The sequence below is a fragment of the Meleagris gallopavo genome, chromosome 3, assembly GCF_000146605.3.
Source record: "Meleagris gallopavo isolate NT-WF06-2002-E0010 breed Aviagen turkey brand Nicholas breeding stock chromosome 3, Turkey_5.1, whole genome shotgun sequence".
Lineage (NCBI taxonomy): Eukaryota > Metazoa > Chordata > Aves > Galliformes > Phasianidae > Meleagris > Meleagris gallopavo.
The window spans coordinates 71259437-71276193 of NC_015013.2; the positions used below are offsets into that span (position 1 = coordinate 71259437).

A 16757-nucleotide genomic window follows, 5' to 3' on the forward strand; every position below is an offset into this window, starting at 1 on the left:
TGGGAGCCGTGCGGGTGGACTTCATAGAATCATAGAACGGCCTGTGTTGAAAAGGACCTCAAAGACCATCTAGTTCCAACCCCCTGCTATGTGCACAGTCGCCAAACACCAGGCTGCCCAGAGTCACATCCAGCCTGGCTTTGAACGCCTCTAGGGATGGGGCATCCACAACCCCAAAAACATGTGAAAATCACCACAGATAGGAGAATTACTTATTTTCAGAGTTAGTGCTCCCAGGAGCGAATGGGGTCTGTGTGGAGGTAACGCATGCCTGGGAGCCAAAGGCAGGCGGGGCCAAAGGTGACTTTAGAGAATCAATGCCCCGTGGGATGTGTGTGTATTACAGAATTATACTGTGTTAGGGCTTGTTAATTGAGGCTGCACAAAGTGCTTCAGGAGGTGAAAGCCACCGTGTCTGGGTCACCTTGGGTCAGCAACCATGTCAACGTGGCCATCCTTGCTCACAGTGACTTTTACATTAAAATTATGCATCGATGAATTAGCACAATGTATTTTTCTGGCTCAGTCAAGCCCTTGGGTTGCATCTGAGAGGCCCAGAGAGGAGACAGCCTGGGCCTTACGGCTGTGAAGTCCCTGGGAGAGGTTCTCCTCTCCCTGCAGCACTGCTCTCACATCCCACATCTCCCTTCCTCCTTGTGATACCCCACATCACGAAGTGGAGACACAGTGACCCTCCTAGCTGTCCCCACCGCTGCTGCCATTGGAGCCCAGCAGGCAAGGGAACAGCAGTTCCTGTGCTCCGAGACTAGCTGGGCACAAAGGCTGGCTCAGGGATTTCCTCAAGGAAACTGACATTTGTATTTGCATGCAGACAAAAAAAAGTGATCTTGGGAGCAATGACCTGCTCATACTTCCACCATGCCCCGGCACTCCAAGTATCGTAAAAGCAGGAAGTAATTGGGCAGCTCTCCCCTGCTAGTTTTGCAGCACACAGCATGCACTGTACATGTCTGGCTGTTCCCTGCCACACCACCACCAGTTGCAGGGGGTGCCTCCAGCTCTTTCTTCCTCTTCCAAACAGAGATAAATACAGATCGCTTGCAAACTATCACTCCAAGCAGTTTGCATGAACATCAATCACTTGTATGCAGCACGAGCTCAGCATATCTGTAAAGGAACCTCCCAGCCATTCTTCTTTCCTTACACATCCGCTTCCAAGGTTTCCTGCCTCAAATTTAGGCACAAGCCCCTCCAGTTGTTTAACATACAAGGTGTTGGAGCAGGCCCAGCACAAAAAAACACACTCTCATATATATGTCCATGTGCAAAATGTCCTTTTGTGAAAGTCGACATTAGGTTTAACATCAGGTTTAGCCACTTCCTTTCCTGCTTTCCTTCCTCTGCCTTTGGTTAGTGCAGAGCTTTCTGCAGTGTTGGCTTAATGACATCAAATTAGTTGGTCCTGTTGTAAGTCACAGTCTGTAATGCTATTTTCCAAAAAGCAAGCTACACTTGTGAGTGAGAGCAGCCCCCTCCAGACTTATGCAGAACAGGTGCCAGAGACCTGTTTCTGTGTTTCTAGAGTATTGAAGTGAGCAAACTCAATAATCCAGTTTGGATGTGACCAGGAACCCCACAATTTGGCTAACAGGGCTGGGGAGGTGGAGGTTACAGGACATGCTCCTTCAGATTGGACTGGAAGAAGCTAGGGTTTGGTTTTCTGGGGAGGAACTATGATCTGAAAACATCAACTCTGCCAGCCCTCTCACAAACAGGCCTTGGATAGACAGGGGAAAGCTTGTTTTCCTTTAGGAACTGTCAAGATGTAATCCCTTCATTTCACATTGTTGGAGAGCAAAACCAGGTGTTATTCAAATGTTCATTGGCAGGAAGCCACTGTAAATCCCTGCCACATTAAGAAATAATGGTGAGCTTTAGCCGTGCTTCAAGCTCTTTTCCTTGACTCCATCCAAAATGAAAACCCTGTCAGAAGGCCGTGTGGGTTTTCTGAGAATGCCTCCGTCGTTCTGCATTCAGAGCGGAGTTGTGAGCTGGGGCTGTCGGGTGGGGGGCACCTCCATGGGCAGTGCTACACAGAGCGCGGGGCAGCAGTGCAGGTCCTCATGTCATCAGGTGAATGATTTTCTCCTCCTGAGGCACTCAAGTGTTTTCTGTCAGAGCTGGCTGTCCTCTCATGTTTGTTTCTTGTGCTAGAAAAAGCCCAGCACTGCTCACTGCTCCTGCCTGAACCTGTCGACTCCTTCAGCACTCTCTAACAGAAGACCCTGGTACACCTCCAGCACAGCCAGAAGCCACGCTCTCTGAGTGCTTTCAGCCTTGCTTTGTGGTTGGAGGCTTTCCAGGAGCACATCTCCTGCCTAACTCAAGGGAAGTGGTCCCATCACTCAGCGAAGAAAAGACCTGGGGATTTTTTGACTTCGGCACTGAACTTGTCTTTGTTACACGTAAGAAACTCCTGTACATCATTTATGAGATTCCTAACCCGGATAGGTTATTACTGTGGCTGTTAGCCCTTCCAGTTTTTGTTCTTTATTTCAATGGTGATGTCACAGTGGTGGGCATCCCACATGCTGGCCAGTGCTCTTGAGTAACACTCAATGCAGGGGAAGCTGCTGCTCAATCAGAAGTTGTTCTGCACCCACTGCAGGCTGAGCTTAGGACAAACGTACCTTGGTGCCATGATTTATTTCCTGCACTGGATTTATCTTTGTAATGACTGTCAGTTAATGCTTGGTGAAGGGATAAGTATCTCTCTCTCTCTGTTGGTAGCACATCCGTGTTTTAAATCATGTGGGAATGACAGATGGTGATAAAATATTAGAAGCTTGCAGAGCTTCCTCCTTAAATTGCCTGCTCGCAGCATGTTTTGTTGTGGGGCCAGCCATGCTTAAACCCTTTCTTAAATTTTTTTTTGCACAGCCACAGAGTCTGCAGACATGCACTAACCATCTCTGAGGCATTTCTGGTCTTAGTAGGGATCCACTTGTTTCCTTTTGGCTTTCCCACTGATTCATCAGCTTCCCAAAATAGAAAGCACTATCTTTGTTTTGTTGTGATGAGTTACAAAAGAATTAATAACATCAGCTTAGCACCAAGAAATACAAATCAGGTCATTCTAAAATGTCCTTGGATTTCATTCGCAAAACTCCATCCAATTGTGCATTACCATTACCTTAGAAAGAGCTCCTGCTCTTTGCAGTACAAAGCATTTGATCCCACACTGTAATTCTTTTCAGCCGTGGGTGTTTCTTGCAAGTTCTGAGCCCAGAGTTTCTCCACATTACTCAGAATGGCCTCAGGAGATAAAAAATGTGCCAAATACCTCCGAAAGAAGATCAAATATCTTTTGGGCTCTGTGCACCCCTTGCTTGCTTAGGACACACATGGTGAATGCCAGCACTCTGTGCCAGCAGAGCTCTGCTGAATGAATCCATGCTGCGGGAGGCCTTGCTGCACTAGACAGCATCTCACAGGAGCGAGGTGCCGGAGTTCTCCTTGCATACTGAGTCACTGTAACTGTGAATCTGCTGTAACATCCAACTGAAGGGCTCTTTTCAGATCGCAGTTTAAAACTGGTTATGCACAACAACAAACCAGCGAGATCTGAGTGTCTGCAGGATTGAGTGCAATGAAGCCTCTTGGCAAGAGACAGACGCCACGTGCCCTTCCTGGCTGGAAAAGCCAGTTTTCACAGAGAGGTACAGCTTCTATGCAAAACAAGATAGCTCCCCAGGTGCCAGCAAAGTTTTCAGTAAATCGTGCCAGTGAGGTAGCCTTGTCCAGCTGCTATAGCAAGAGACCTGTGCTTCGGGTTCAGTTGCTGTGGGGCTTTGGGCAGGCTGTGTAACTCTGCTCGAGTTCCTCATAGGTAGGATGTGGTCAGGTAGCCAGCCAGGCACTGAGGGGTGATGCAAGAGGCCTCGTGCACTTAACCCGCTGTGCTGTAGGCTCTCCAAGAGCTTCTCCAACTCTGAGTTGTCAGAAAGGCTCTTTGATGACAGTGAAGTCAAACTGCTCCTGGATTATTCTTCCAGGTAGCATGAGGTCTGAATCCCAGAGTTACGTGTATGATTCAGTTCTTGTCCATAGACACACCAAAATGACACTTCCTGACTGTGAGTGAAGCATGACAGAATGTGACAACTCAACAGTGACATTGCCAGCAGTCTCCAAGCACCAAGATTACTGAGGCTCAACCCTAAGAGCTGATGTGCTAATTTACTACATGCGTTCCAGTATTTAATGCACGCGTTCTGAAGATGCATCTTTCAATGCTGTGGAGAAAGGGAAGGTTCAGGTTGGATATTAGGAAAAAAATATTCTCAGAAAGAGTGGTGAGGCGTTGAAACAGGATGCCCAGGGAGCTGAAGGAGTCACCATTCCTTGGAGGTGTTCAAGAGACGTGGAGATGTGGCACTGAGGGATGTGGTCACTGGGCATGGTGGGGCTGGGCTGATGTTTGGATCAGATGATCTTAGACTTTTTTTCCAACATCAATGATTCTATGAAGTATTATAAATGTGTTTTTTTTTTTCTTTTTTATAAAAAAGTGTCTGGCAGAAGCAGAGCCTGGGAGTGTCTTCCAGGGATTTTGGAAAAACATCACGACTGTGGTTGTGACAGAATGAGGAATGTGTTGTAAGAAAACACAGCTCATGAGAAGAGCTAAATAAAATACATTTAAATTGAAAGAATTCTTTTTTTTTCTTTGAATTTTCTAAATCTCATCACCCTAATGTCAGTGTTTGAATAATTAAAGTGGTGTAACAAGATGCAATTGCCAGAGCTGCAAGGACAGTAAACATAACTGCACTATTATCAGGACGAGCTGAGCCTCCAGTGATGCAAGAGGTCGGACAGCTGTAATCACACCACTGCACTTGGAATAGGGTCAGCACAGGGGCCACATGCAGCCTGAACATGAACACATTGTACCTGGGCTCTGGAGCTATAATTAGAGCAAAGCTGAAGGTTTATAGACCCCAACACAAAGTGGTATGAGATAGATAAAAGAAATGGAAGTAAATTGGACAAAATATGAGTTTAATATTCCAATTAGCAATGCCACATTGTCTTAATTTCAGCTAGGATGGAATTAGTTTCTTTAGAGTGTCTGGAATTATGCTGGTTTTGGTTCTAGGATGAAAACAATGCTGATAACACACCAGTGTTTATAGTTGCTGCTACACAGTGTTATACAGAGCCAAGGCCTCCCTCTTCTGCTGCTCAGGGGGCAAGTTGGGCAACGGTTGATGGCTAGTGAGCAATTGCTTATGTGTTTCTTGTTATTCATTTATACATATACATAGAGAGAGAGAGAGTCATAACTATTGTCCTTGTCCTTTTCTCTATCTTAGTAAATAGTTTTATCTCAACCCACGAGTTCTACTTTTTTCCCCCCAGTTCCCTTCCCCATCCCACTCAGGAGAGGAACAAGCGAACAACTGTGTGGTGCTCAGCCACCTGCTGGGTTAAACCACAACACACATTAAAAAATTAACTGCACACTTGTTGTTAGTGGAAAAAAAAAAAGATACTATTAAACAATAAAAAATGCAAGGTTTTCTGTTTGGTCAACTGCAAAAACAGATTGAGGAGCAAAGAGTAGGGAGCCGCCCTGCAGAAATGTTCTGGAGCTTACATACTGTTTCAAAAAAAGCAAGCTTCATACTGAGATGAGGCTATAAAAGAGAGGCTATAAATTACATGAAGTAATTCTTCCACTTTTCACAGTCTTGGCAAAACTCAGTTAGAACTCCACGAGTCTGGCTTGGGGCATCGTGCTCAGGAGACATACAGCACCGATCAGGATCAGGGGAGAGCAGTGTGTGTGATTGGAGCTCTCGAAAAACATGACTTAAAGAGAAGACTGGAGAAAGGAGGTGCTTGTTCCAGTGAAGGCAAATCTGATGAAGATAAGAGTCTTCAAACACAAAGATATTAGAGATTAATAAGACACTCAATTTCAGCATAAATAGTTTGGTTAGACGTTACAAAGCTTTCTAAAAATAAGGCTAGTGATGTATTAAGATAGATTGCCTGGGGATTGTAAATCTTTTTAAGAAGTGATCAGAGAAAATTTAGTCAGGAATGACAGAGATAAAATGAATCTCTCTCTAGAGAGTGGGATGGTAGAGATGGCTTCCTGAATCCCTTTTCATCTGGATATTTCACAATCATCCAAAAGACAAGGGTTTTCAGTAGTGCTTGTTGAGCCATGCTATTCACTTCCATCTTCACCTTGGAAATGGAAATAAAATTGTTCAGTCCTAGTCAGCACTGATTTCAGATTTTTCTTGTACTTAGCAGCAACACAGCGTGACTGTGTTTAAGTTGCCAAGATGTCAGGACCAAGTTTAGAATAGCATTAGTTAAAACAGTAAAATTTGAAGCAACGCTCATACTGATTAAAAATACCTATCACTGGCCTTATATCAAAAGATTTAATTAAAACAAGTTATATGTTGTGTGTCTCAGGTAATTCACAGTCCCTTTTACATTTTAGAGAGACTGTGTTTGGATAAACATTGCAGTTTTACTGGAACAAACAAAGCAGAGTCAGGAATAAAAGCACATAGATCCAGTCTATAAAGCATCCCTTCCAGTTCTGGCTTGCTGCAGGGGAGGGAGGTAGGAGACTTGCTGCCATGTTACCATGCATATTCATGGTGCTGCTTGGAGTCCCTCTAAAACACAGGAAGCTGCAGGTAGATTTAAACCTGGTCACGATGATCTGACCGGGCAGTTGGACCCCAAGGAAAGACAAAGCTTGGCCAAGCACAGCTGTTCAGGCCTCATCCTGCTTCTACAAACACCTTTGGTGTTTTTCTTCAACCTGTGTTCCTATGGCAGCACAATCAAAGCCTTGAGCAACTAATCCTCCTGCCTACATCCTGGGAGATTTAGACACCAATGTGAATACACTTCTGTCTCCATGTAATTTTGGTTATTACCAAGAGACTTTTTAGCTCACCTTCAAATTATTACAGCTCCAGTACAGTGATTCTTGTTGCAACATGGTAAGGCAGTTGGCTCCACAGCAAGAGTCTTGTAAAATGGATAAAGTGCTTCTACCTATTATGATTAATATTATTTTGCTAAATACGGAGGGCATTTTGGCTCCCCACACCCCAGGTTGCTAAAGCAACACACATCTGTAAGGAATCATTCTTTTAATTGTGTCAATTATGCTTATATAAGAGTCCTTCAGCAATCTCAATGTTGTGGAAAGCACAGTCTGAGGTCTGGCTAGAGAGGAACCTCTTGCTCTAAACACGCAATTATTTCAGACTTCCTCCTGCCATAATTGCCATGCTGTGCATATGTAGTCAGGGCCAGCAGGCAGGACTGAACCGTGCAGGTTTGCTGACTTCTCAGATGCAAGGAAGCAGAACAGATAGCTTCTTAAGTGCATCTTTGGAACAGAAGAAACACAGAGTTGATCATAAAATCATAGAATGGCTTGGGTTAGAAGGGACCTCAAGGATCATCGAGTTCCCACACCTCTGCTGCAGACAGGGTTGCCAACCACTAGATCAAGTACTACATCAGATTGCTCATGGCCTCGTCCAGCCTGGCTTTAAACACCTCTAGGAAGGGGAATCCACAGCCTCTCTGGGCAATGCGTTCCAGCACCTCACCGCTCTCAATAAAAAACTTCTCTCTGACATCTAATCTAAATCTCCTTCCTTTAGTTTAAAACCATTTCCCCTTGTCCTATCACTGTCTACTCATGTAATAAGTTGATTTCCCTCCTGTTTATAAACTCCCTTTAAATATTGAAAGGCCGCAACCAGATCTCCCTGCAGTCTTCTCTTTTCCAGGCTAACAAGCCCTTCAGCCTATTTTCACAGTGGAGGTGCTCCAGCCCTTGATCTTGTATTTCATTTGCAAAACATTATGTTTCAATCAAGAAAACCAAATGAAGGTGCAAACCTGGCATGTAACAGCACCAGATTGATTAATATTTTACAGCTAACTGGTGCCTGGTTAATGACTAATGGTTTGTAGCTATACATTGCTTTTCAAATGAAGCCAGTCTGTGAAATGCATAGAGATGTTCAAGTCTACAGTAGTGAAAGTACAGCAAACTACTGATGGACAGATTTGTCCAGAGGAATGTGAAAGCTGCAGGGCCACACGGAAACTTTCCAGACAACAGCAGTGCATTTCTTGTGTGAGAAAACTATGCTGTTCTCCACACAATAAAATGAAATGAAATGAAGAAGTTTGTTCTAACTAGCTGCTTATTTTATTAGCTCTATCCTCCTGGGCCATTTTTGCAACCCAAATCATTATGTGTGAAAAATAAGCATTTTCTGAAAACTTGGTCTATTTAAGAGGGTTGTCATTAAAACATTAGAACAGTGCCTTGCTGTTACATGACATTGTGCCATCACACTTGCCATGTTTTGCTGATGATGTGACTCATCATAGGCGTGTGATAGAGATCAGTTATTGAAATGCCATCCAATTGCAATAACCACTATCTGAAATGTCCTGAAATAAAGAAAATAGCAATTTTATAGTGAGACAGCTATGTCTAATTACAGCCAATGATGGTCATATGATCATATAATTATCCGAACATAACAGTGTGATCATTCTAATGCGTAACTCCATTCATCCAAAAGAAAAGTTTTGAAAATCAGTATGCTAACTTTCCATAGGTTGCCATCCTCTGTTGCAGTAGAACTGCAAGTAAGGCTGGATTATTACTTACTGCATAGACTACGGGTGATCATTTTTTCATACAACGTTTTCAGATTATAGGAAAGAATAACAATGGTACAGGAGTTTCTCTTTGCTTTATTTGTAATGCAGTTACTGAGGGAAGCACACACAGTAACTCACAGTTATGTATGAGTTCCCTAAACTGAATCCCTCTCAATATGCTTTTGTGTTAAAAGATTACAATGACCTATGTGGAATAAAAGATGAGAAAATGACTCCCTAATCTCACATATGCCAAAATACAGTAATATCCACATTTAATAACTTGCTAACTTCAGGACAAAACAGGAGTAACTTGCTTTATCTTTGCTCAGACTGAAGCTTTTGGTTAGGAGCCAAACTGTGCAGCTGAGAGAAATCACACCACTGAAATGCACAGCTTCCTTTTGTTAATGAGGGAGTGGAGAGAAGGCAGTGTGGGGGCAGGAGTTGATCAGAGGAGTTCTCCAGCTCAGGGTTCCACTTCAGGCCTTGACCTATGGTGACCTGCCTCCCAGGACTGAGCTCTGCCATACTGATGCAGAAAGGATTACTTCCCCATGGTTTTTAGTCATCAATCTTCCAACCTAAAGCTTCTTTCTCCTGTAAGGTTCTCAATAATTCATCTGTTTCAGCAACCAGAGAATCACCATAAATTACCTTACTACATCAGCACTTTTTCTCCTCCTATGCTCTCTGAGGGTGTTTTGTCATTAACGTTGTCTTCTCCGCATCTCTTTTCAGTATTTTAGCTGCATTTAATTAACATGACCATTTATAATGTTCGGAATTGAACTCTGGTCTGTTTGTATATGAGTATAGTCAGTCTCTAAAAGGAGTTTTAGACATGCTTTAGGATCCAATAGAAAATAAATAAAAAAGGGGGGGAGGGGGAGGGTGGAAAGCAGGGCAATATCTAGGCATCCTTTTCTCAGCAACTGCTGTACTTCACCAGTTATGGTTGGGTGGTAAGGGGCTCTTTAGAAGGAGAACATTTCTGCCCACCACCGCAGATTCCCATGTTTGTGTCCTGGAACCCTCTGCAGAAGACCCTCCCAGTTTCTGCCCAGATGAGTTCCCTCTCCTTGCCTCCTTGGATTTGACAGGTGTTTGACCAAGCAGAGCTTGAGGGGACAGATCCTGGTTGAGGTAAGCGTGCCATCTCTATGTCAGTGAGGATGCTAATTGAGAATTCAGGCCCTGCTCGCTGTTCTGAGGAGCTGTAAGTGCCCAGAATTTTGTCAGGAAAAACATTTAAGTACCCAAGGTGCTGTTTCTGTGCATGGTTGTGGGTGCCATTAAGTTGGTAAAGCCAGCTGTAATATCTCCTACACAACAGCATCCCTTACCACCTCAGGGACCAACCCCAGCAAACTTGGTATTTTTCCAACAATCCTCTTCAAAGGAGCATACATAGAACAAGCACTATAGTGTCCCAGGAACCTACGTAGGCATCTCCATGCTATACTCTGCAGTTCCATCCCTACAGTGGTCCCCTGTGATCTGGAGGGTATAAAATTGTCCTGTCCTTCAAGGATATTTCAAGAGAGTTGGCAGCCTTGCATTCTTTTACACCTCTCAGTGCTCACACTTCCCACTCCTTGCAGCAAAAACGCATCTCTTGGCAGCCATGTGAGCTATCAACAATGGGGCTAAGCTTGCGTTGTGATGAACAAGGTGGAGTTAGACTTTGGAAGGTAGCTGTGTTGCACTAACAGCCCGTGGGCAGAGCTGGGCCCTGCTTTCCTCCACATCACGCCCCAGCAACAGGGTCAGCAAAAGGACTGAGCATCCACAGTTTGGAGCGGCTACGTGTGACCTTGGGATAAGGTGTGCTAGGACTGGAACCAACCCACAGGTATGATGGCGTGGGAGAGAAACAGTTTTTCAAAAGAGAAGGCATAAGAGTAAAGGAGAAGGCTTCTGGTGTCTCAGCTCCTGCCAGGAAGCCCAGTCAGAAGGGCAAGGCTTTCATTATTCATGTATGTATATATAAACAAAAACTTAATTGCCATTGGGCTTTTCAGCCTTTTGTTTGAAAACACAAGAGGTGCACAGAGTTGAAGTGCTGTTTGCTCACCCCTGTAAAGATTTCTGAGGCTCCTGGGGCTTCTTTTTCCCTGCTCAGCCATAAAAGGCCCTTGTCCACAGACTGCACAGTGTAAGACACTTGTGGTAGGAAGAGAACTGTGGCTATCAGCAACACTCAGCAGGCACTATCTTTTCAGTGAGGAACTAGCAGGGTTTGAGGCATTCTCCTGCAAGCTGCTGACTGCACGGCCTGCTCAAATGGGGACAGCCTGGTACGTGCCATGGCGGGCTGGGATAAGGAAGGAGAGATCAGTTCCATATAATGAGCCACTGGGAACTGGAGACCAAAGGTTAATGTGAAATGGATGCAGTTCTGCGTCCTTGCAGACCTGTAGCTTTTGGACATGTTGCTGCTAGATCTTTGTTAAATGTGAGCGTCCCAAAGCATTATCTCCTCCCCAGAGACTGGCATACTGCCCAGTGGTGAGAAGGTGGCCTGCACCACCTAGGAATGCCCATTCTGAATGGAAAGTTTTCTCTGAGTCCTTGTACAAGCTGTACAAGAGCCTTGGAGGAAGTAAGGGTGCTTGGGATGCTGTATAACTGCCAGCAGACCTGCAGTGTTTTGCTCAGCTGCCAGGCAGCACGTTCAGCTGGCAAGAGTTTGGAGCCTGGTTAAAGTTCCTTGACCATAATGGAGAGGGATCCCTTCAGGCCACTATTTTTTTTTTTAAGCAACAAGAGTCTTGGTACTGCAGAGGTATCCAAGTGCCAAGTTTCCGTCACCATGGACTCTGCTAGAGAAATCAGGTTATGGGTTACTCTCAGTGAGAACATGCGGTGCCCTTCCCAGTTCTTACACATACAGACCCTATGTGGTAGGCAGCAATAGGAACATATGCCCTGTTAGTGTCTTTTGTTTTGGAAAATAGCATTAGGTGAACTCCCTTATGACTGGAGGTCTAGGACAGGGTGCTCACGATGCCAAGTTCTACCCTCTACCTTGCTCTAACACAAAAGCAGCAAGCAGCAGCATGCCTGCACAGGGAGTGCAAGGCAGCAGAGCAGGGAGTGGTCTGTACTCAGGCACACCAAGTGCTGCTGGTCTCATCCTTTTTGCCTCAGGTAGCAAAGGTGGCAACAAGCCCAAGGATGTTTCCTTGGTGGGATACATCTCATACCTCCCTGTGTCCCTGCTAATATGCAGTAGTGATGTGTTCTCTACATCCAAAAGTCCTTGGGATTTGGGCACTAAGTATGCAAGTCGGTTAAAATGGCTTGGTCCAGGGGCCAGAGTGTCAGTCCCTCTCAGATGTGACCATCTGAGAGTACAAATGTTGCCCACAGGAACTTAGTGATAGGCCTTCAAAACCCAAGCTACCAGCCTTGTACATTAGTTACTCAGTAGTTCTCACAAGTTCCTAAAATGAAATAACACAGGAAAATGTAGAGGTCTCAGTGGAACATGATAAGCTCCCAGAACAAACTGTTCTCCCCTACTGTTGTTTCTTCACTGGAAAGCCATAGGACTTTCACCATGTCACACCTGCTGGGTCATTTATTTCCAGTCTTCTTAGGAACAAGCCCCAGTGATGCAGTTTTCTATTATTCGCCTTCCCTCCATCCAACTGCTAGTTCAGGTTGCAAGATCAAAACAAACATTCACAACAAACACAACTGCCTCCAATACAGCTCTAGCTTAGCACTGGCTAAAAAACATTCATTTTGTAGATTCCACTGAAATCCTTCTTCTGTTTGGGACTGACTTCATCTGCATGCCAAAAACCAGCTTGCACGCTCCCAGCTTCTTCTTTCTCATCTCCCTCCCAACAACTTCACAAGAATTTCAGACAAGAAAAGGCTGGCAACTTGTTGAAGGAACACAAAGACCTTGTCCTTGCTAGTTTGAGAAACAGCACTGGTACCTGTCCATCAAGAACTTGTGGCTTTTCAGTTTGCATGTTTCTTGCTAACAGTGTTTATCCAGGTAGCACAGATGGGGCGTATCATTTGGCAAGCTTACCTGTAAGCTTTTTACAACAAAGATGATAACAGGTGCAAGATAAGGGACACGTACAAAACCAGAGTTCATTACAAATACATTTGCATCCAAAGCAGCAGCAGCAGGACTTGGCTCTGCTTTATCTTAAAAGCATACACTTTGTGAATTCCATTCAAATACTCCCTGTATTTGCATCTGATATCACCCCAGGCAACAACATGGAACCAAGTTGTGTTTGCGTAGGCCTGCGCTTCTGCGCAAGGGCAGACAGATAAGTCATCTCTCATGACAATACTGAGTTTTCAGGGTGGCTCTTGAAAAACCAGAGCCAAAATTCTGAAGAGAGTGCATTGTCCCCACAGAGAGCTGGGTTTTCAAAGGAATGCCTTAGATAAACAGCAATGCCTTCTCAGTTCTGAAATCCTCATTTTGATGTCAAAGTGGAAGCCGAGCAGCTATGTGCTAAGCCCTTGAAAATTTGGCTCCAAGTTCTGCTTCTGCCTGTATGCTCAGAGATTGTGGTACAGCTCTGGAGAGGTTCAGAGAGGATTAGTAACCCGCAATTAGAAGAGAGTCTGAGGTTAATTAGAATGATCTGTGTGTGATACCATATCCTTATTCTGAGTTACTCTCTGCAAAAGTCCTGTTTTGCTCCACTGGCTAAAAAGAGATAAGAGACTATCCTAAGAAAAGATAGGTATTGAAAGGTATCGTGCAACAGAAGTTGCATGACCTGAATACCCGCTGCTTCACTCACAGCTTTGCAGCCTGAATCAGAAATAACTGAAAGCTAGTTAACATCCATAAATATGCTTGACGGCATATCTGAAGTTCATTGAGAGATCTACCTATGGGAGTAAAACTGAACCCCACGTAAAACTGCAGGAGGTTTGAGAATACCAGGTGGGCAGCAATTCCTGCTGAGTGCAGTGGAGTGTGCCCACAGTTGGCAAAGGTGTCAGTGGACATGGAAAAAAGAGCTGTTTGCTTTCACTCAGGGCAGTCAGTTCAGTCCTTCAGCACACAGCCAGGGAAGCACACAGTGGTTCTCATGCTTCATAAATTAGAGACCTTTGTTCTCCAGTGTCATTAGTATAGAACCTCTTGCAGTTTTCATCTGTGATTGAAACTGGGGAGTGCAAAATGGTAATAAGAAAGAAATGAAAGTTTATAAACACATTTATCTACAGACAAAACCACAAAAAATAAACACATGCAGCAGCAACAAAGATGAAACCCCTTCACTGCAACGTCATTTTGAAACTTTCTATCTACTTTGCAATTAAAGACTTTATTATGTAAACCATGTAAAATGGGATAAGTGTGTTTTAATGTAGCTCACTGCTTGTTACCACATGCATGAATGTATTATTCTGTGGCCAGGAATGGAACGACTGCAGTTAGTCATGTTTTGTTAGTATACTCCCTTAAAACAAGGATTTTTGGCTGAGTATTTTTTGTAGTTCAGGTAAAAATAACTGCCATGTGCCTGTTCACTGTGGCATGCAACTGGACAGGAAATACTATGGCTACTCCACGAAGATTTTTTCCTCAACTCTCATATTGGAATGAATCCAGGATTATTCAGCAGAGGAAAATGAGAGGAGGCGGGAATATATCCTTGCCCATACAAGCGCAGGTCCCCATTCTTATTTCTTCTCTCATTGTTACAGGTTAGGGATACCGGTGTCTCCCATCTCCCCGTCAGTACCTCAGTCTCCATCCTGTTGGATATCCTGAGGTGGGTCTCTTCTCCCTTTCTTTTCTGTATGATGACTTTTTGGGCACAAGCACCTGAATACAAGTAGGCCTCTCATATTTCAGGCTCTGCTTGGCTATCATGGGATAGTTCAGGGTTTCTCTCATTTATATGCTGACAAGTACTACAGATATCTGTAAGAGTTGTTGGTTTTAACTGATTGGTATTTTCTGTCATTTTTTTCCCCCAGAAATGCCATGTTAAAGCATTTCTTTATCTCTGCCTAAACCAGCCACTGTTGTCACTAGCAGTTCCACTAGTGCTACAATCAAGACTTGAAGAAGCTTTTTGTTAACTATTCATGATATGTGAAGTTTTTGTTTAAAGAAAAAAAAAAAGAAGTAATTTAATGAGAACAGTGAGGGTACAGAATGACCAGAAATAAATGTCAGTGTGCTGAGAAAGAGGTCAGGACTTTTATAAGACACCTGGTTAATTCTTTTCTTACCAAGGATTTAAATCAGTTTAGCAGTGTTTTGGTTCATTCAGAGATTAACAAAATTTAATATTTTATAAGATTTATTTATAATACCCTTGAGGTTTAGGGTATGTTTATGTAACCTTTCTGCCAGGAATTGGCAGCAGCTGAAAGAGCTGGATTCATTTATCTAGGGGTTCTCTCTGAAAACTTAAACAACAGCAGTTTCAGCCTCCACCCAGAAATCTACCAAAGCTAAATGACCTCCTTTGGGTGCCCTGACAAACATAATTCCTGCTCGAGGCAGAGCAGGGATTCAAAACAAGGTCCAGAGTTTCAAGACAAAGAGAACTTTAGAGACGAGGGAAAGAACAGAGGAAAAGGGAAAAATAAAGACTCAGCATAAACCCACAAGAGCCACTAATCAATAAAATAAATAAGGTTGGGGTGAGATTCCCAGGCTTCCTTTCCTCCTTTCCCCTGTGTTGTCTTGCCATGACACAAAATAAAAGCTTGCTCTCATTTCCAAACAGAAGTCTTGTGACTTGAATGTTGCTGCCCATTCAAAACTTGCCCCATATGCACTGCATGGCTTCAGTTCAGCTAGCTCTGCTAACAAACATGTATATTACTGGCCATTGTCAGGGAGACCTTCACTTTCCAGCCTGTAGCCCTATGCTCATGTTAAATTACCCTGCTGAAGTTCTCACAGTGAACTGATTCACACCACCAGATTGGTAGAAGACTAACTCAGCAAAACAGAGCAGTGAAACTGGAAGCAGGGTGGCAAGGCTGAGGACAGAAAGCTCAGCTGCTGCTGCTGCTTCTACTAGTAACTACACACAGTTCGGTTTGGTGTAGTTTTAAGACAAAACAGCTCTTAATAATGGCAAGCTTTATGTTAATGTATTGATTTATCCTCATTTAGGCCAAACATGGAGGGAGCACAGCTGCTCTGCTTGTGACTATGGGACTAAAAAGACTGCACTGTGAGCTAGCGCTGAAGACAAGCCGTGTCCAGCACAAGGTCCAGCAGTGCCCCAGCCTGCACCTGAAGGCTTCTAAGTCATCCTCCAGTGATGGACACAGTCCAGAGGAGGACACAAGGACAATGAGAGGGCTGGAGCACCTCTTCTATGAAGACAGGCTGATGGAACTGGGCTTGTTCAGCCTGGAGAAGGCACAGGGGAGACTTCGAGTGTGACTTTCCATTACATAAAGTCAGCTCGTAAGCAGAGGGGAGACCAACTTTTTACATGGTCTGATAGTGACAGGAAAAGGGGGAACGATTTTAAACTAAAAGAGTTATATTAGTTGCCAGGGGAAAATTTTCACTGTGATATTGGTGAGACTGTGGCACAGTTGGCCAGAGAAGCTGTGGGTACCCCATCCCTGGATCCATTCCAGACCAAGCTACGTGGGGCTCTGCACAATGATCCGGTGGGCAGCAGCCCTGCCCACAGCTGGGGGTAAGAACTCGGTGGGCATGCAGGTCCTTTCCAATCCAAGCCATCCTATGAAGACGCTAGGACGGCAGGGGGCTCGTGTAGCGCTAGGTCTGCCCTGAAGCCTCATCCCGCGTGTGGTACCAGTGCTGCGTTGCCTGGCAGTGGCCTTCTGTGAACACTACCCATCAGAGTTTGGGTCTGCTACAAGAAGAGATTTCATCACCTCGCCCCTCCAGGCTCAGCGGGCGCTGTGTGAGGCCCTACGCAGGACCTGCGAGGAGCAGGGGCGCCCAGCTCAACCCGCCGCAGCAGCCAGCAGCGGAGGCCATTTGCAGGACAACAAAAGGCCACGCGGCGCTCCGACACCCGGCCCGCCATCGCGCGTTCTCGGGCGCCGCCTACCGG

At 44.7% G+C, this 16757-nt stretch overlaps 1 long non-coding RNA gene across 3 annotated transcripts; it reads left to right on the plus strand.

The window, feature by feature from the left end:
* The first annotated feature begins 1592 nt into the window (after window positions 1-1592).
* On the plus strand, window positions 1593-4667 carry LOC109367036. Of its 3 annotated transcripts, none has more exons than XR_002113771.2 (4): window positions 1593-2691; window positions 3359-3462; window positions 3541-3680; window positions 4533-4667. It is a non-coding gene; the product is annotated as an uncharacterized LOC109367036 (long non-coding RNA). The 3 variants fall into 3 exon arrangements; XR_002113772.2 differs by having other exon boundaries at window positions 1595-2655; XR_004159398.1 differs by having other exon boundaries at window positions 1598-3462.
* The last annotated feature ends 12090 nt before the right edge of the window (window positions 4668-16757 follow it).